Source organism: Triturus cristatus, chromosome 1_2 (genome assembly GCF_964204655.1).
Source record: "Triturus cristatus chromosome 1_2, aTriCri1.1, whole genome shotgun sequence".
Classification (NCBI taxonomy): Eukaryota; Metazoa; Chordata; class Amphibia; order Caudata; family Salamandridae; genus Triturus; species Triturus cristatus.
The window spans coordinates 705,351,811-705,372,608 of NC_140580.1; the positions used below are offsets into that span (position 1 = coordinate 705,351,811).

Sequence of the window (20,798 nt, forward strand, 5' to 3'; positions counted from 1 at the left end):
CGGGGCCCCATTCCCCCATAAACGAATGAATATCTGGGAGATATGGGCTAGTCGAGGGCCCCCTCTCTTCACATTCGGGTAGGGCGGGGACATTATTTTGCGTTACGCCACTGTTTTATCAGTCTTTCACGAGAACCGCCCATATTTGCACGTGGAAGATTTGTTTTTAATTCCTGAGAAAGCTTTGCCGCGTGCGTGCCTTGTAGAGGGTATTTCAAGAGATGTACGGACCCCAAAAGGGTGTGATTAAACGGGGGACCTCAGTTCGTGGGCCACCCTCTTGCTACTTTTAGAAAATTATTGGATCCACCAAGGACTGGCTGGTCAATGTTTATGCTGCTTTGAGGTGGTGACTGAGCTTGGCACAGTTAATGAAGTGTCGCCCACTCAGGGGGTCTGGTCTTGCCAGTGCTGCGCACAAGCCGGTCTTAAAAGCAAGTGCCGAAACGGGTCCCAATCGGGCTCCATTGTTACCCTCGGGTTGGGGGGGGGGGGGGGGGGGGGGAGAACGCTTAACTCGGCAATAGTAGCACCCGTGATTGCTTTTGATGCAGCTTGGAAGTGACTCATTTTCAGTTTTATATAACGCAAACATAAGCACCAGTAACATTACAAAAGGATGTGTTTACATTTTGAATCGCAGGATGTTGCGGATGTGAGGCGCCGTTTGATCCTGCTTTCTCAGGTTCGAAAGTCGGTAGTTCTAGCCTTTACGCCACAACTTCGCCTACAAGAATTGAACCATTTAATATTATATACAACAAAGTCATAGGTGTTGCTAATTTGTATGTGTAATGTTATATATCTGGATCAATGGACAGAAGCAGCAAAATACCAGACGGGTGGCACACAATGCTCAGCACAGATATTTAGCGTGTGTTTTAAGCCCCGCCCTTAATTACATTGGCCACGCCCCTATGGGAGATGCAACCATAGTCCCATTATGGCATCACACCCCACCCTTACCACAACAGAGTATGCATGCATAAATAAAAACACAACACAACTTTTGTTTGGGAAAAATATTGCTGCAGGTTTATTCCATACAAAAGTATGCAATACGGTGGGTTATTTTACGGGCAATCCAAGGGCAGGCAGCTGTACCAACCTATGCTGCCCTGCCCGCCTGATGAGCCAAGCACTGTGGAGAAACCAATCAGCGCTACCCTTATGGGGGTGATCCCCTTACTGGATCACTGGTGATCCCCTTACTGGATCATGTGACACATTGGTCCCTTAATACTCGCGCCCCTTTCAGGGCGGAGCGTAGCAAGGCAAACCCCCGGTTGTTCAGGCCCACAACCGCCCGCAGGACTAACGGGGCGCCGATGCAGTTGTTCCAGGACCCTCCACACAAGGTTCCTGTGATTTGGCTCTGGCACCCCTATTGTGCTCTTGCAGAGGTAACCTTTCTGTACCCATATGCTTCCAGATCGCCCTGTAACTCCGCCTGCAATGACAAAGAAAACATTACAACATCCTATGCACTTCGCCTGCCAACCCCACGCCGGGTAAGCGGTAGGGTGGGAGACGGCGTGTCCGGCGCAAAGAGGACGCAAGGATTGCCGGGGGAGGCATAAATACCTCCCCCTCCTCTATGTGCCGGAAGTGACGCGTATGGTAAGGGGACTCCTCCTAGAGACCCCTATTGTTAGTGGGGGTGGGGAAATGTCCAAATGGGACTAAGGGGGGCCGTGGGCAGCCGCATAGTCCCATTATGGCATCACACCCCACCCTTACCACAACAGAGTATGCATGCATAAATAAAAACACAACACAACTTTTGTTTGGGAAAAATATTGCTGCAGGTTTATTCCATACAAAAGTATGCAATACGGTGGGTTATCTTACGGGCGATCCAAGGGCAGGCAGCTGTACCAACCTATGCTGCCCTGCCCGCCTGATGAGCCAAGCACTGTGGAAAACCCAATCAGCGCTACCCTTATGGGGGTGATCCCCTTACTGGATCACTGGTGATCCCCTTACTGGATCACGTGACACATTGGTCCCTTATTACTCACGCCCCTTTCAGGGCGGAGCGTAGCAAGGCAAACCCCCGGTTGTTCAGGCCCACAACCGCCCGAAGGACTAACGGGGCGCCAACGCAGTTGTTCCAGGACCCTCCACACGAGGTTCCTGTGATTTGGCTCTGGCACCCCTATTGTGCTCTTGCAGAGGTAACCTTTCTGTACCCATATGCTTCCAGATCGCCCTGTAACTCCGCCACAGCTCTGGAGGCGGCCACCGTCGCCTAAAGAGCCCCCCACCAAAACAGTTCCTTTCTCACTGCCACATTCAACTTCACGGGCCGTCTTCATGTCCAGTAGGAACAGATCCAAGCCCACCTGTGCCAAGTGCACCCCAACTTTGTCAAAATAACCTTTGGTGTTCGCCCGGCATGGCTCATGCCTGATCGAGCCAAAGCCCCTTGCTCTGCGAATTCGCGCAGGGAGCGGTTTATGCTTCTCTGGGAATGGACCAGTGCCTCGCATGCCCTGCAAGGATGTGATGGCCTCCCAGGAGGGGGCTCTACTCTTAAACATCGCTATCTTCCTTCAAGCTGAAGTGGCTCCCACCTCTTGAACCCTGTAGTTGCAGCTCTTCTAGCCTCTTGTGCACCCTATCACCTGGTTCGATGGAACCGCAGCACACTTGTTTATAAGACCGCTTCCACAACCAGCCTATATACTTGGCTATGTGGGCGGGGCATTTTGCGCATCACTGAAGCAACCCGTAACCCGACCTGGGAGCAGAGGCACCTCTTAGTTGAGGTTGACCCGACATGTGCACAGACCTTCTCTATCAATAATCCATGGCGAACAAAACTGTTTTACGCCTAACGCTCTATCACAGATGCCCACGTACCTGCTGACCAGCTGTGACTCTTGATGTTCCATAGGTCTTGTTCCCACTACATTTATGCAGTTTCCTGCACGTATGCTTCTGCCCCTGTATGGGTGGGAGAATACCTGCAACATTGCAAATCCCACTGCACTCACATTCTCAGGCAGTCCGGTTGGGGGAGAGGGGTCCTTAGAATTGGCTCTGATACATTGCCTGGCCTCCTAGCCTGCAAGCACCTTTTGTCTGACAGCAGACTTTCTGCTGTGTTGCCTGTGCATTGTCCGCACCCTGGTGCAAGACGTCCCGTTCTATACCTCTGTTAACAGACTGCCTTCAGTGAGGCAGGAGTGAACGGTTGTATGTTGGGCATTTGGCCATAAGAACCTTGGTTTGCTTTGGCAGGGATCAAATTGTTGTATCTGTCACACTCCAGATAGTGGCAATGTGCAGTTCTGTTGCATTCTACACTACAGGGTGGGACTACATACCCCAGGAGACCACGGAGTCATGTGTATATTACCAGAGATACTATTAGAATCTAAGGTTCCCAGTGTCAATTGATGACTATCCCGCCCTGGAATATGTGACATTTAAGCAAGGGAGCCTTTGTGTACTTGCCATTATCCCTCCTGTTGTACAGTAATTTTGCCTTTGCAGTTTTATCTGTGGTATTCGCCCCCAGACTTCCCAGGCTGCATACTGCTGGCCATGTGTGCAGCTGCTGGTGTAATAAGGGAATCTCCCATTGCAACTTGCAATGACACAACGCCCGCTTGAATGTGCTATGTTGTAAGCGATCAAGTGATAACATCTCTCCCCTTTGAAAAGATACTACAAACAGCACCGGTCATTAGAACCTTAAGCAGCGCACAATTTTCACCTGGGCATACCTCTAATTGAGAATGGCTCTGCACCGCAGTAAGGCCAGAGACACACATTTCTTAAACATATTCACTGGGTTTGCCACTTGGCCCCACCCGCCTGCCTGCTTTGGCTATTATGGCGAGAAGGGTTTTACTTAACCTTTGGACAGTCCCCACTATATGCTAAACCTGGTGCACAGGAGTGCTCCTAGCCGACAGCTCGTGACCATGGGCATTGAGGATTGACTAAGTCCTACTTCGCCCCTCCCATCATGCTCCCCGGTGGGAGGGTGGCAGGGGGGTGCCCCCCGCCAACCCAGAGCATCCCCTGCGGTGTGCCCCCCCGCCAACCCAGAGCATCCCCTGCGGTGGCAAATTCCTGCTCCATTGAAGTAGAGTTTTAGTGACATCCTGGGCGTGCCAAATGTTCTATTGACATAATGTCCCCTTGTGTTTGACCCGCTGACACCCCAGTTATTGGGACGGCAGCACCATATGTTGGCTGGCCGCATCCCCTAAGCGAGGTAAAAGTGTCCGTAAACCAGGTTCCCAGTTTCCTGCAGCTGCAGTACGCGACCAGTGACTCCGCTGGGGGATACCACCAACCGCAATGGTCCTCCGGACATTAAGAAATGCCCTATTCTTACCTGGGCCCATCTCTAAATGATGGTGATTTCACACAGCTGTAAGGCCAGAGGCCCGCCTATGAAACCTATTTACTTGTTTTTTGCTACTCAGCCCCCCTATGGGTAGGCCTCAGAGTTTGGGCAACGCGCGTCCAGGGCACGGTGCTGCTGGAGAGCAGATGTCTGTTACCCACTCGCTGATACTTTATCTGTTGCTAAATGCTCTACCGCTGGAAGCTTCCCAAGAACCGTAGACTTCGTGGTCCCACCTAGATTGATCCCATCGCCTGGGGGGAACCCAGTGGTGGACAGGACCTGCATGGTACCTCCACCCCAGCGTAGCTATCGACTTATTTGGGACGCCGAAGCAGGAGATGCCCCCTCAGTCTCAAGTTCTAACCCATAGAGGATAACCCTGGGGGCAGACAAGTCTGTGGGAACCAACAGGAAACTTTGGTGCAAATACTGGCCCTATTCTGAATGTTGCGAATGCTGCATGGTCAATAATGCCCTGACGCCACGAGGCTCTACGTGGTGTTTACCAAACTTTTTGAACGACCGCACACTTGCTATATAACAACTATACCACCCACATACCGCCCTGGCTAAAGCGCAGGTGGATAGATCCTCATTGAAGCAACCCGAAACCTGCCTTTGGTTGCAGGGGAATGCCCCCCCAGTGTACATCTGGACCTGTTTCTATATGGTGCCGTCAGCTGATCCTCCTGCAGGCCTAACCCTTGGTTTTGGTGCCCGGCTCAGTGTGCTGCCGGCTGGTGTTTGGGGCTTCTCACATGGCCTCCAAATGTCCAGACGGCGTGACCGGCGCAAAGAGGACGCCAAGATGGCCGGTGGAGGCATACATACCTCCCCCTCCTCTACGTGCCGGAAGTGAAGCGTGTGGTAAGGGGACTCCTCCTAGAGTCCCCTATTGTTAGTGGGGGTGGGGAAATGCCCAAATGGGACTAAGGGGGGCAGCGGGCAGCCACAGTGTTTTCATCGCACTTAAAGCCCTGCCTGAGGGTGTGAGATTCACAGATCATTTATGCGTGAAAGTGGTATATTATGGGCCAGGCCGCCCTTTTCTGAAAGCAACTGGGTGGGTAGAGTGGGTGAGCTCAGAACAGGCGCGCAAAACCGATTGGGCTGAGCGGGATGTGGACTCGCTGAGCCTGGGAGTCAGGATGGCAAGTACCGTCAGCGTATGGCACTGACCTGACCTCTCCTCTAAAACCCGCTTATGGCACATCAAACCTTCATTGTCTCCCGATTCCACTGCAGCTCCTGATCTTTCTACCTAATCCTGAAATCTGCATTACAGAAAACAACAAAGTAAGGTGTTAGGCAGGGCTTTAAGTGGGCCAGGTCTCACCGGTGCTGAGCACCAGCAGTCTTTTTTAAAGGGGCCTTGAAACGGGTCCCTATCGGGGTCTGTTTTGTGCCTTGGCACAGGAGGTCCGTGCCGGCAGCAGGCACATTGATGGGTGCGTGCTCACACTGCTCACTTCTCACTAGTGGAGAAGTTGGGGCATGACGTCATGCCATGTGAGCGTTGTAGGGGAAGGGAAATCCTTTAAAGAGAGTCATTTTCTCTCTGGATTTCCCTTCTCCTTTTGAAACTCAGGAGCAGCAGCTTTGTCGTGGCGCCACCAGAGCTTTAAGTGGAAGCTTTTTCAATAGTATGTACAAGCCATAGTTGCTGCTTTTTTATTTTATGCAACTAACAACCATTGACAAAGCCAATAGTTTGACTTGTTGTAGGTATGATGTTACTAGTTGTCACATATATTTGGATGCAATGACAGAAACAGCAAAATACAAGTCGGGCGGCACACTATGCTAAGCACAGATTTTTAGCTTATGTGTTTTTAAGCCACGCCCTTAATTACATTGGCCACGCCCCTTTGTGAGGCCTCCCCACTAGTGTTTTCATCCCACTTAAAGCCCTGGTGTTAGGTAACCCTTTCACTAGATCACAACCTCCTCCCTCTGTAACCCAATAATACCCAGTCCATTCTAGCCCATCTGTTCACTTCTTCAGTAACCTGCATTTTGCGGGAAGCCCTTACTCTCATTTAATTCCCTTCAATTTATCCCAAATAGGTGACGAAAATGCATGGATTTGCTTCCCTGAATGCGCATGGCTAAACCTAATAACCAATCATGTATTAGGCTAACCACTAACCTTGGTTTCCGGTAGAACTGTGCAACTCAAGGTAAAGTGCATTAATACCTCATAATGGGTAGTTATTGCTATGTAAATGCACTTGAAACACAATACAATGCATTTATTACATCAAGAAACAGTGTTAATGTACAGCTGCCTACCAGGAATAGGCCTCAAAGAGTTCCTCCCACATTGCAGAGGGAAGCTGAAATTATGGCTCTGTTTACGAGTCCACAGAAACAAAAGACATTTGCCTTTGGCTCTAATAATCCTGGAACCAAGCTTGTCTCTTAATAGAAACTTTTTATTAAGTGAATGATAATGAAATGTAAAGTTAAGTAGTGCAAAGTATGCAGCTATCAGTCTCAAAATGTCTTCTTTGGTTAGAATGAATCTACCTTAGTTTGTCCGATTGTTCACTCATTAGAATAAATGTACATTTGTTTTGGCTCCGTTCCTATGTGCCAGATAGTTACTGAAGTGAACTTCTACCAGTTTCTTTATGCAGTGCCATATCATGTTTTCTGAATAATAACCATATCTAGTATGGGCATATTTATAAAAAGTAATGTAGCTCATTAAGTCACCATGCTGGGCTGTGTGACAGGGAAAGGGCAGGAATGTGCAGTATTTAAAAGAATATGGCGCATTCCTACCTTTGCCCCTGCGCTGGTGCCGTTTTTGCTGCCTAGTCCCAACACTGACACCCACGCACCATGGTTCAATGGTGTCTGCCCCTTCCAGCACAAAAATAATCCTGAGAGGCATATTCTTCTTTCTATGTTGGCACATTCCCAGGTCTACCACTTTTGGTAAATCTAGGTATGCATCAAAAACCATGAGAGTTGCAAGGGAACACTCACGAAATGCCCATGGAACGCTTTCCCAGGGCAGAGTAACGCAACACGGTGATCTGCGTCACTTTACTCCCTATTTATGAAGCTACGCAGGGCCACACAAGGTGGCTTTTGTGGCTTCAAAAATCGCAACATTTACGTCCTCAGTCTCTCACTGCCAGTCACGCCTTTCTCCTCCCAAGATTTTAATGAAATCCTCGAGCTATACATTTCACATCTCATGTCCTTCTGCTTTCACACACTCTTGATAGTCTCTCATTCAGCATGTAATTCCTTCATTCAGCATGTAATTCCTTACACCTCCTTCCCTCCACATGCATACACACCCACCCATTTACCTTCAAGTATTGCGTGGTCTTAAGTTCGCCCTGTCAATATTTCAACAACTTTGTACCTTCTTCACACACTTTTACATAGAATCAGAATTACATTTGGCTCTCAAGACCATTGCTCTGTGCGATCTGCAGAGGGGGAAAAACTGAGTCCCTTTGTGACCCGCTGGCAGGCACTGTGAGAAACTCTCATTGCCTCCAGACTCCACTCCAGAGCTCTAAATCATGGCTCGCTACAAAGACTCGCCCAATGAATTGGAGTGGGGTGGGCTGGATTGGAGTGGGGGCAGTCTGGAATGGAGTGGGGTAGGCTGGATTTGAGTGGGCTAGAGTGGAGTGGGGTAGGTTGGGTGGATTATAGTGAGGTAGAATGGAATGGGATATGGGGAAATTGGGGTCGTTTAGAGTGGGGTAAATTGGAGTGGAGTTGAATGGAGTGGTGTGCGGTCGATTGGGATGGAGTGGGGTAGATTTGGGTGGGATAGATTAAATTGGCATAGATTGGAGTGAAGTGGAGTAGATTGGGGTGGCGGGGGTAGATTGGAGTGGGGTAGGTTGGAGTAGAGTGGCGTGGGGTATATTGGGGTGGAGGGGGTATATTGGGGTGGAGTGGGATATATTGGGGTGGAGTGGAATATATTGGGGTGAAGTGGCGTGGGATATATTGGGGTGGAGTGGAATAGATTGGGGTAGATTGGGGAAATTTGGAGTGCAGTGGATTGGGATAGGCTGGAGTGGGGTAGATTGGGTGGATTATGGTAAATAGATTGAAGTGAGGTGGGGTAGATTGGAGTGGGGAAGAATCAAGTAAGTAAGTAAGTAAAAATGTTATTGTATCAATTAACAAAAATTGTTACAAAAATATCTCCAATATAATATGCAAAAGCTTAGTTACTACAATAGACACAATTAAATACTACAAGTCTAATCAGTAAATTCTTTTTTTTTAATTTCAAATCGTTTTTATTAAAGTAACAGAGACAATACAATAACTCTTCCGTAGACAAAGTTCAAAATAGTCATGTCCATACATACAAATACAAAAAATAGAAATGAATAACAAGACAAATGAAATAAAGAAGAAAACCCATTCCAGCTCGCATCATCAATATACAGGTACATCCCTAGTTACATTGCTCGATGTGTGGGCGCAGCGCCCTTGGACTCGAGAGGTCAATCACGCCTCACCTTACAACAACCCCATTCAGAGGGACCAACCACAGTATACCTCTCAAGGTGGCTCATAATGAAAGGAGGATGCATCCAATGATTTCCAAAGCTTTTTGTTAGAAGGGCTCCATGTAGAAGCCTGCAGCGCCGGATTGCTAGACCCCCTCAGGAAAGATAGCCATTCCTGCCAGATTTTAAAACTCACTTCAGTCGCATTTTTCCACTTGCAAAGAATCACTTTACATGCCATTGTCAACATTAAATCCATCAGCTGGCGATCTCGGTCTGTTGTTATTTGCGGATCCAGTGCCCCCAGAATAACGTAAACAAATTCCTGTATAGGTTTTATCTTAAAAACGTGAGAAATGCAATCAAATATCTTCCCCCAATAATCCCCTAATGAAGGACAGGAAAATAGCATGTGTGCAAGATCTCCAGTACCTGACTGACAGTTCCAGCACACAGGAGAGTCTCTTAATTTACATCTGGAAAGCCTGTCGGGCGTCCAAAAGGCCCTGTTGAGAAGCATATATTTCGTCTGAAACAGGATGGGTGAGACTTTATGTGTAAGGGCTAACTTATGAATCACTTCCCAATCAAAAGATATGCCTGATAGATTTGGCTCAGCCTCCCATACGACCTCCACTCTTTTGTGTTTTTTCATGGGTAGAGGCAACAACATTTTATACACCTTCGACACAAAGTGGCCAGCATGTACCAGTCGTGGGATATGCTGTAGTAGCCATGGGACATAAGGAGAGAAGTTACTCGCTGTCGGCATCGATTTAAGTTTTAGGAAATCATAAAAATCCATCGGGGTAAGGTCATGCCGGTGTTGTAAGGTCGAGAATGGCAGCGGAGCATTATCATCATATAAGTCCTTCACCAAATTAATGCCCTTCTTGGACCAAGACTCCCAGAATATACTGCTACCCTTATGTTTAAGACGGGCATTCCTCCACAGGGACATAAACGATGAACTGGCAAATGTCAAGTTCGTTTTATGTGTTTGGTCGAGTCTAAGTAAGGCCCTTCTAGTATTCAGCATGATATATTTAGAATGAGGAAGGTGTGACAGGTCCATCGTGAGGAGGGCCTCCAAAGGCGCATGATCCACTAGTGCCTCCTCAATATTAATCCATAATGGTGTATACGCAGGGGATTTTAACAGCCACTGAGCACCTTGTTTGCACAGAAACGCTGTCTGATAGCACCTGAAGGAGGGGAGACCCAGACCACCTTTGTCTTTTGCTAATTGTAATTTCTTCAGTGAAACTCTGGCCTTCTTGCCCTTCCACAGAAAATTCCCAAACAACTGATCCACCTTATTAACAAAAGCATTAGGGAACGTCATGGGGAGCATACTGGCCAGATAATTGACCAACGGGGTCGACATCATTTTTAGCGTCTCTGCTCTACCCCACCAGGAGAGAACCTTTGGGGACCAACCTTCCAGTAATGTAGAAATCTTTTTCAGGGTCAAGTCTTCATTTACTTTCAGTGTAGAGATCAAATCCTTATCAAAATCCAGCCCAAGATATTTAAAACACCGAGGCTGCCATGTAAGCCCAGAATCTCCGATAATCCCCTTGCCCCCAACACTGTTCAAAAGTTTGACCTCCGTTTTATCTTTATTGAGTTTATATCCAGAGACTCTGGAAAATTCCTCAATGTCAGTCATGAGCGCCGGAATTGCCTCATCCGCTCTTTCCGACATAATCAGCACATCGTCCGCATAAGCCGTTAATTTTACAGTGCAATCACCGAACGGTATACCCGCTATATTGGGGTCATGTCTTATATGATATAAGAACGGTTCAATTGCCAACAGGAACAGTGAGGGTGACAGGGGGCAACCCTGTCGCGTGCCTTGCTGTAAGCAAAAGGGAGAGGAAAAGGATCCACCAGCCCTAACACGCGCCGAAGGGCAGCAGTAAAGGGACATTACCAGTCTAGTAAATGACTCCCCTAAGTTGAATTTACAGAGAACAGCGCGGAGGAAGGACCAATCAACCTTATCGAATGCTTTTTCAGCATCTAGTGTTATTGCTGCAGTCGGTGTGTCTAAAAGTTTTGCTTTTTCTAGTACATGCGCCAAAATTCTTGTATTGTCACTGGACAAACGGTTCTTAAGGAAGCCTGCCTGGGATGGGTGGATCAGCTGCGGGAGAACCCCCTGGAGGCGGGCGGAAAGTATCATGGCCAGGAGTTTGCAATCAATATTAATCAATGAAATCGGCCTATAGTTTTTCGGAAGTGAGGGGTCCTTCCCATCTTTAGGAAGTACAGCAATTATGGCCTCTGCCAAAGTACCTCTAACCTCACCCGATTTATTAATACCTTGAAATAGCCTTAGGAGGGGTTCGACCAAAAGGGAGGGGAAGGTTTTATAAAATTTTGCAGTGAATCCGTCAGGGCCCGGGGCTTTCCCTACTTTTAAGCGTTTAATAGCAATCTCTATCTCTGAAGAGCTAATTGGACCATTAAGACTGACCCGGTCCTCATCCGAAAGCTGTGGGAGTTCGCATTTATCTAAGTAGTCCTTAATTCTAGATTCTTCTACCGCCTCATTCTTTGCATAGAGATCCTCGTAGAAAACCCTAAACACCTCCGTTATTTTGTCAGGGTCTGAATGCGAGTGTCCCAATGCATCTTTAATGACACTAATAGAGTTCTTCTGAACCTTGAACTTCAAATATGAGGCAAGGGACTTTCCTGCCTTATTAGACTCACAAAGCTTAAACCGCCTACCTTTATCAAGCCAGACTCCCGCTCTCTCACTAACTATTTTATTATATTCATATTTTTTATTCGCCAATGCAGCAAGAGACACCTCATCCCTATCTTTTAAATGTTTAATCTCTAGATTCCTAATATCCATCTCCAAAGCCTCCAACTTCTCATTATAAGATTTATTCATCTCCGACCTAATTTTGATACACACTCCCCTTATAGTACTTTTCAGAGCCTCCCACCTAATGAGATCGGACGTGTCCCCCTGTTTATTGATCTGAAGGTAGGAGGATATCGCCTCCTGGATTGTGGACCGATGCTTGTCACTAGTTAGGATTTCATCATTCAGCCGCCAAGATGTCTGACGAGAGGATGGTTTGACATTAGTAATTGTTAATGAAATGCACGAGTGATCAGATAATACACGAGGTTCAATGGTTGTAGATTCTAATCTAGGAACGCCATTCTGTGTGATAAGGAGGTAGTCAATCCGGGAATACGAGTCATGTGGTGAAGAATAGAAAGTATTTTCCCTTCCCGGGGGTCAGTTGATGCTAGGCGGGGACTTTAACGCCGTGGTGTCAGGAACCCGTGATAGGCAGCCGCCCCGGGACCTCCCTCGAGGGCAGGGGTGGTTGGCGGAATTTATTGACTGCTTCGGACTCACAGATGTTTGGCGGCTGCTCCACCCTACAGACACCCACTTTACCTTCTTCTCGGGGTCGCACCACTCCTTCTCACGACTAGATTATATCCTTACCCTCCTGCAGCCCGATATGACAGTCCGGGAGACGGAGCTCCTGCCTAGGGGTATCTCCGACCATTCACCTGTCCGTACACACATCGTTTTTGGCACTCACCGGGAGGGAGGGATAGTGCCCGTGAGCGCTTGGCAATTGAAAAATGAGGACACCAGGAAACACGTGTCCGACTCAATCTCCCAGTACTTTGATGATAATTTTGGCTCCGTAGACTCCCCGGTCACCCTATGGGAGGCATTTAAACCCGTGATTAGAGGGGAGGCGCTCTCGGTCATAGCGGCACGACGTCGGGAGCGGCGCCTGCAGGTTACCACGATTGAGGCGGAATTGGAGGCTCTGGAAGGGGAGGCGACTGCGGGGGGGGTTGTGAAGCTAGGCACAAACTGCAGCTGAAGGCGGCGGAATATAGGGCTCTGGTCACCCAGGAGGCTCAGACAGTGGCTCAACATAAGCTTGGCACGATCTATGATCAGGGAGATAAAGCGGGGAAATTGATAGCCTGGCTGGAGAAAAAACAACAAGCCAGCAAGGTGGTGCCTGAAATACGCACCGAGTCTGGGACTGTAGTGACAGAACCCAGGGAAATAGTTAGCCAATTCGCGAGACACTTCCAGCGGGTCTATCGGAGTGAGTCTGATAGGCCGGAGGAGGACTCCAGGGTCCTCTTAACGGACATTCGCTTGCCCTCCCTTTCGGAAGAAGATCGTGAAACTATGGATGGCCCGATTACCGAATCCGAACTGCAGCGTGCAATAGGGGAACTTCGCCCGGGAAAGGCTCTCGGACCCAACGGCCTTCCGATAGAGCTTTACAAACTCCGTCCGGATGTCACGAGCAAATACTTGAAGCTCATGTTCGATCGAAGCAAGGAAAGTGGGGTCCTACCCCGCGACCAGCGCATCGCGACTATAGTGGCACTCCCTAAGGACGGGAGACCCAAGGACTCCTGTGCCTCCTACAGGCCAATTTCGCTCCTCAATGCGGAGCCCAAAATACTGGCAAAGACGCTTGCCAACAGGCTTAAGGCAGTGCTTCCCTCGTTGGTCCATCCGGACCAATCGGGATTCATGCCTCACCGTAACACGGCCCTCAACATCAGACGGTTGCACGGTGTTCTGGGGCAGCGCCACAGACTGCAGGAAGACGCAGTGGTGGTCTCCCTAGACGCCACGATGGCCTTCGACACCTTAGAGTGGCCATACATGTTTGCAGTTCTGCATAAATTCGGATTTGGACCTCAATTTATAGCCTGGGTGCGTCTCTTATACACCGAACCCCTAGCGCAGGTACTGGTTAATAACAAATTGTCCGAGGTGTTCCCGCTTGCCAGAGGGACTAGGCAGGGCTGCCCCCTCTCTCCTCTTCTCTTTGCCCTCTCCCTTGAGCCGCTCGCGGCCTGGATAAGGCAGGACGTAGATCTCAGAGGTATAGCGTGGACGGAAGGGTGGGAGGACAGAATATCCCTCTACGCCGACGACATTCTCTTATACCTTTGCAGGCCGCGCAGGTCCCTCATAGTGGCACTCGACATATTTGCGAGTTTTGGGCGTAATTCTGGCTTCCGGATCAATTGGGCTAAATCACATCTTTACGTCTTGCGGGGCGACCCCCCGAGGCTCCCTGACGCGTGCCCTATCAGGGTGGCGGACGACGGCTTCCGGTATTTGGGAATATTCATCACGACTGACAAGACCCTGTTATACGAGCGCAACCTCAAGCCACCGTTGGTTCGGCTGCAGAGGGAGGCCAAGGCCTGGCAGCGCCTGCCAATGTCGTTGTTGGGTCGGGCGGCCTTATTCAAGATGCTGGGGTTGCCACGGTTCCTCTATGCGTTACAAAACTATCCCGACTTAGTCCCTAACACCTACTTTGCGGCGATAGAGGCGGCGCTGCGGGACCTCCTATGGGCAGGGTCGCCCCGAATCTCGCTGAATAAACTCACGTTGGGGTGGTACGACGGCGGTATAGCCCTTCCCGATATTCGTAAGTATTACTGGGCGGCCCATCTCACAGCGATAAATCACGGGACATATGGTGACGGGAACGACCCAGCCTTTGGTATGGATCGGTGGCTGCTTCCCGGTGGGAACTATGAGAGAGCACTCTACTCCAAACGAGGTACGCACAACCTCACGGGTCCTACCCTTCACTCGGTTCAAGTCTGGCGCATGGCCCAGAGGAAGCTCGGATGGGAGGGAGTCCTAACACTAGTCACGCCGCTCTGGGCGTCTGAACAATTGGGTAATCTTGGACGCACTAAGGGCTTCCGCAACTGGGACCTCATAGGCATCTCCCAAATCAGAGACATCTGGGGCCCCGCGGGGGTCCGTACGTTCGCCCAACTGCAGGACACATATGAGCTTGCGCACACTGAATACTTCAGATACCTGCAGGTGCGGCACTCCTTACAGGCCAATATTCCACCCGACACTAAGCCGCCGCAAGCCTCCCCGCTGGAAGATAGGTTACTGGATGGGTACCTCCCAGAACACGCCATCTCCCTCACATACAAAAAACTAATTAACAACCCCCCTGATCTGCTGCTGCCCCTTAGAGAAAAGTGGGTCGCTGACGGGCTTGAGATAGATGATGAGGAATGGCTCTATGCGTTAGCCTCCCCTAGGGAGGTCGCGATATCTGCCCGGCTGCGCCTGATCCAACTCAAGCTGCTACACAGAATCTATTTCTCCTGTACTAGGTTGCACACCATGGGCAGGGTTGACACAGTTCTTTGTAGGAGGGGATGTGGGGGGACGGGCACCTTCTTCCACGTGTTGTGGGACTGCCCCCAGATTCAACGCTATTGGAGGAGGGTGGTGAAGTGTATGGAGGAGGTATGGGAGGTGGAAATTCGCCCGGAGGCCAAGAGGTGTCTCCTGAACATCTGGGAGCCAACGGACCTGCCACCGAAGGGTAGGCTCTGGGTGACGCTTGGTCAAATGGTGGCTAAACGGAACATTGCCAGACTCTGGGGAAGCCCTACTCCACCAAGACTCTCGGACTGGCACGGCGACATGGACTGGTGCATGCTGCGAGAAAAGACTGTATATATTGCGAGAGGGTGCCCCAGGAAATGGGGGGAAGTATGGTCCAAATGGAATGACTTTAGGGGTGGCATTTGTGAGCCGCCTGCAGTCGAGCAGGATGATGCAGGGGCTATATAGGACTCCCACGTTTCAGTGGCTCCCGGGGCTGAGGTGGGGTGCCGCAGCCGCCCATGGGTACAGAGTATATCTACGGTACGAGTGGTGACTGGTTCTAGGGAAGTTTGGGGGGGAGGGGGGGGGGGGGAGTAGTTGCTCGTTCGGCGCCGGCGCCGTTGGGAGCTCTCCGTTTGTTTATGGTTTACATAGGAAAAATGAGGCCTGCATTATCCTTCTTTCACTGTGATACGAATGCACTTTCTAGCGCCGCCGTACCCCCGGGTTGACGGCACTGGGCTGTGTTAGTTAAGACAAAGTGCATGAATTCAATATGCGGCCGGCCCGAAGGGTTGTAGGCCAAAGCTGTGTATCGTAAACATAACAATAAAGGTCTTTAAAAAAAAAAAAAAAAAAAAAAAAAAAGAATAGAAAGTATAATCCCTCTCAGTGGGATTCTGGAGTCTCCATGTATCCACCAAGTTAAAGCGCTTACACAGACTAAGAAAAGCTTTATGCGCTTTTGTTGACTTAAAGGTGCAGTGTGAGTCTCTATCTAAAATTGCATCTATTGGAAGATTGAAATCCCCAGCTACTATATGCACCGCGTTGTCCGGAATAGTTTCAAGGTGTTTATTTAGTTTGTCCCAAAAAACCAAGTCGCTAGTGTTGGGGGCGTACACGCTAGTAACATAGAACTCTGTATTATCCTTACTCATTTTGGCCGTGACCCATCTACCATCTGCACTAACTTCAGACGACAAAATCTCCACCTTAGACTTCCTCGCAACAAGTATCAGGACACCATTCTTTTTGTTCACAGCCTCAGCACCCACCACCTCATTATAAAATGTATTCCTCAGGTGGTAAAACTGCTTAGCCTCAAGTTTCGTCTCCTGGAGTAAAACAATATCACCCCTCAGTCTTTTAACATAGTCTAATATCTTCTGCCTCTTAACAGGCTGGTTCAGGCCCTTAACGTTAAACGATAATACCTTCAGTCTGTCCAAATTACATACTCCCATCGGAGAGCTAAGTGAGCTATTTAGCATCAGGAGGTTGCATCAACATCACAACAAGCATACACTCCACAATGTAAGCGCCTTTAAAGCCGCAGTAGAGCCCAACACCACCCCCACCCATGAGCAGTAAGAAGATGAAGATCATGCAAGCCAGAAAAAACAAAAGCAAAAAACAAGGAACACATACCCCTACCCAAAAAACCCCCAGCCCCCCACCCTCCCCACCCCAACTGTACGATTTAGGCATGGTGACTGGAAAGAGAATGCGTCGGAAACTCCCCCCGTGCATAGCTGTTACAGAGAGATAAAAACCATGGAACAGAGGAACTATCCCCCTTAAACTAAGGCCTGTTACCACCCCCTGGACATCAACACCCTCCCCCACCAGCACAACCTTCGGGTACCTCATCAACCATTCTAGACCCAGCCGCTTAAACAACAGCCCGCCCTCATCAATCACTACAAACCCACGGAGTAAACTTGTGAAACATGAAACATGACCATTAGCAATCTTGGCCATTTAAACTGAAACCCATCTATTCGAAAGGTAGTAATTCTAAGACATATTATGTGGCCAGGTATCCTGAGCATCTGCAACTGCATACTGACATCAGAACTGTCTTTGGAGAGAACCTCGAGGCAGAGAACATGCTATAGGCAACCTGCCCCTTCGAGTAGAATTAGCTCATGCAGAGCTGTGGTCACTTATAACCTGAGGCTGAGGCCTGTGCTACTGCACCCATTGAGGAGCTTGTGTCCATGTCCAGATCGTCCGGGCCATCAAGCATGCGTTTCAGTTTCAGAGGATCCGAGAAAATATGTGGAGATCCGTGGACCAACACACGGTACTTTGCAGGGCCAGCAAACCCATATTGGAAGCCCCTTTTCTTTAGCATTGGTCGCAGTGCCAAGAACGCTTTCCTAACCTCCACCGTCTCTTTACTGTAGTCCTGTGAGATGTATACCTTGACCGATTTCCATAAAATATGGTTGTTTTTCCTCATGAAGTCAAGAATCTGCTCCACATGTTGATATCGCAATGGCTTGCACACAATCGCTCTAGGGCCTTTCTGGTTTTTACTTATCTTGCCTGGCACTCTATGAGCCCTATCAAACTCCAGGGGATGGTGAAAGGACAGATTAGTAGCCTGGGTAAACCAAGATTCCAGGAAGGCCCCACAGCTCGCATGCTGATCCTCCGATCCCTCCGGAAGGCCAAAAATGCGTAGGTTCCCCCGTCTGTTTCTGTCCTCCAACTCCGCCAGTTTCCGCATAGTTTGATCCGAGGTTATGCATAAGCGGTTGATGGCTGCACACGACTTTACTTCTAGATCCTCAAGTCTGCTAATCCTCGACTCTGCCTCCACCAATTTTGCATTGGTTTCGCGATTATCCTGCCTGATAGCCGCCACCTCATCCTTGGTTGCCTTAGCTAGCTCCCTTACTTCTTCCAGCTTATCAAGTATCAGTTCCATCGGGTCCGGATTACTTTTCGCTCCCTTGCTGGGTGAACTAGGGTTCGACTGATCAGATTTGAGCCTCTTCATGCTTTTCACAGATTCTTTACTATCAGCCATGTTAGTCCGTCGTGTAGATTCCGTTGCCAGTCAGAAATGTCACAGAGTGCTTCAACCTTCTCCTATGGAGTGCCTCCTGACTGCCGCCCCCTCTGCCGACTGGTAGCAGCCAATCCAGGTAAATTCACATTAACTTAACACATCACCACGCGTGCAACTATGGATTCATCTCCTGGCGCCTTCCCGTCCGTTATCTATATGATTGGAGGATCTCCGAAAGGGCGCACGTGTTACCCCTCTAGGCGCGGAGGCGCGTGATCACATCATGGGGATCAGCGAAGACGAACAGGGTATGGTCGCGCCACCACACACGAGGACCATGTCGCAAGGCAAAAGATTTCAGGTGGAATCACAAGGTAGCAGGGAAGCCAGGCAGGCCCAGAGCAGCAGGATAGCAGTAATGAAGGTTCACCCCACGCAACGTGGCGCCTGCGACATTTACAGCTCCATAACCCCATGTAAGGCTCCTAGAACTCCAGATGATTAAAGCAGATCGCGCCACAGGTGGAGCTTCAGGTTCGATCTTACAGGCTTAGTACCACCCTGGAGGGAGCCGTCCACTCCATGCATGCTCCCACGACGACACAAACACAACCACCATTTCACGGGCAGACTGAAGGGGGTAGAACCAGCTTCACATTCCGACATCTAGCAGCACCGGTGTATGATCCAGAAGGCACACATCACTCACGGTAGGCTGATACCTCAGTAGGCTCCAAACACCCCACAGGCTCTGCAGCAGAAGCGCAAGGGCTCTCCGTCTATGTCGCGGTAGCCGCCATCTTGTCTGTGGGATATGCACCAACGGCCTCCCATCGCGCTACGAACTCCTCTCCTCTGCCTCATCACCGACGCGCACCTGCTCACATACCCGCTGAGCTCCGGTATCAGTCGCACTTGGGTCCGATCCACTCCGGCAATCGCCCTGACCGCCGACACACCTCCAGTCACGCGGTCCCGTAGCCTGCCGTAGCCCTCGCGGTCATCGAGCGGATCACTTAAGGCTGCGGTAGAGCCGCTTCTCAGCAGCGAAAAGCCTCCAAACTTCGCCTCTTAGGCCCCCTCACATTCCGATCACTGTTTCCACCGTCCGATGCTGGATAGGAGCGGTGAGACCCGTTCCTCTGCCCTCATACGTTTCACGCACGGGCAGAGAGAATCACCGAGCCGCCATCTCTCTCGGCGTCCAAACCACGCCCCCCTAATCAGTAAATTCTAAAGGAAAAAAAAATAAAATCATCAATTTAAAAAAAAGATAGTATAACTCGTGTATCAAGTTAAAAAAGCTCAGGGCATCTGTCCCCCTGAGCAGGAGCGTCACGATACAGAGAAGTTCATGTAAATAGAACATTCGAAGACCTGTTTAAGAAGTGAGATATAGATTCAATAAGTATTAAATGCGTCTTGTCGCAACATACAAATCAAGTCTAGACATGCCCGAGGTGCAGTCTTAAAGTTCTAGATTGCAAGATGCATTATTTAAGCAGTCTTTTACTTTGTACACAAATTTAGCAAACCTAGCTAGTTCCATAGGTAACTCCAGACTAAACAAGAGAGTCATAGCATCCTTGCAGTTACGTGTCCCATATTTCAAAAACAATGGTCTTAAAAAAGTACGACGTGCATGTGTTAAGCAATTGCATGTACAGACCAAATGTACCATGGATTCAACATGCTGGTTACATAGTCTGCAGTTGGTAATCGTCTCTAGTGTTTTCCATTGCCTGTTGATGCCTTTTATCGGCAATACCATGAGCCTTGCTGTTAAAATTTGCCTTAAGATTGACTTATTTAGTGCAGCGTCGAGGTATGCTTGCCATTGCCGATCTTCGTAGGAGGTGATGAGAAATCTGATATTACTTTTAGATCTAGTCAGCTCTTTCATGTCTTCTTCCTTCGAAAGTGCCCTGACCTGCTTCTTTAGGATAGATTTTAATGTGCCTGGCAGGTGGGTTAAGTTCTGCAGTTTAGTCATGTCGAGATGTAGTACAGTGCAGGCAATTTTCAGGCCATTGCTCCATGAGTTGTTAGGTTGCATGAAGATCACTTTCAGAATTGACTTCAGAGTATTGGGGGTAGCCGCACAAACTCCTTGATAATACCGCACAAACGTTGCCCAGTGCTCATAGTTTTGCTTATTCAGCCCGAATTCCAGTCGCACCAGGACGTTACGTGTATGTGATGGGATCTGGAAGATTCGCTTGTACGCTCGGCAGTTGATGTGTTCAAGGCTGTTGTCAAAAGCAGTTGGGAATGCTAACTGGCCATATGTAATTGAGGGCAGCAGTTTTGCCCGTATAACTTTTCTGATGGATTTTGTTGTCGGGCTGTTTAGTTTAGCATTAAGCTTACACAAAGTAAACGTTACTGCCTTAGCCTTTGTTTTGGCTGAGGCAAGGTGAGCGGTTGGTTTCCCATTGCTCATCAGCCATACCCCTAGGTAATTATACTTGGATACTGTTGATATCTTCAAGTTGCCCAACCTCCAGTAGTGACCGAGTTTGTTAGCATACTTTCCATATATAATTACCTTCGTTTTGCCTGCATTTGCTCTTAAATTATTCTTGTTGTTATAGCGATTTAATGCGTCCAATAATCTTTGCATGCCTACTTTTGTATGATCCAGTAATACCATGTCGTCTGCATATTGTAACAAAGAAAATTTATTAAAGCCAATTTTCGGAGATAGAAAGTTTGCGTTGAAAA

At 49.0% G+C, this 20,798-nt stretch overlaps 1 protein-coding gene across 6 annotated transcripts in view; it reads left to right on the forward strand.

Moving 5' to 3' along the window:
- Window positions 1-20,798, forward strand: part of ATP13A2 (ATPase cation transporting 13A2) — a 650,312-nt gene that overhangs the window by 237,026 nt on the left and 392,488 nt on the right. The window lies entirely within an intron of this gene.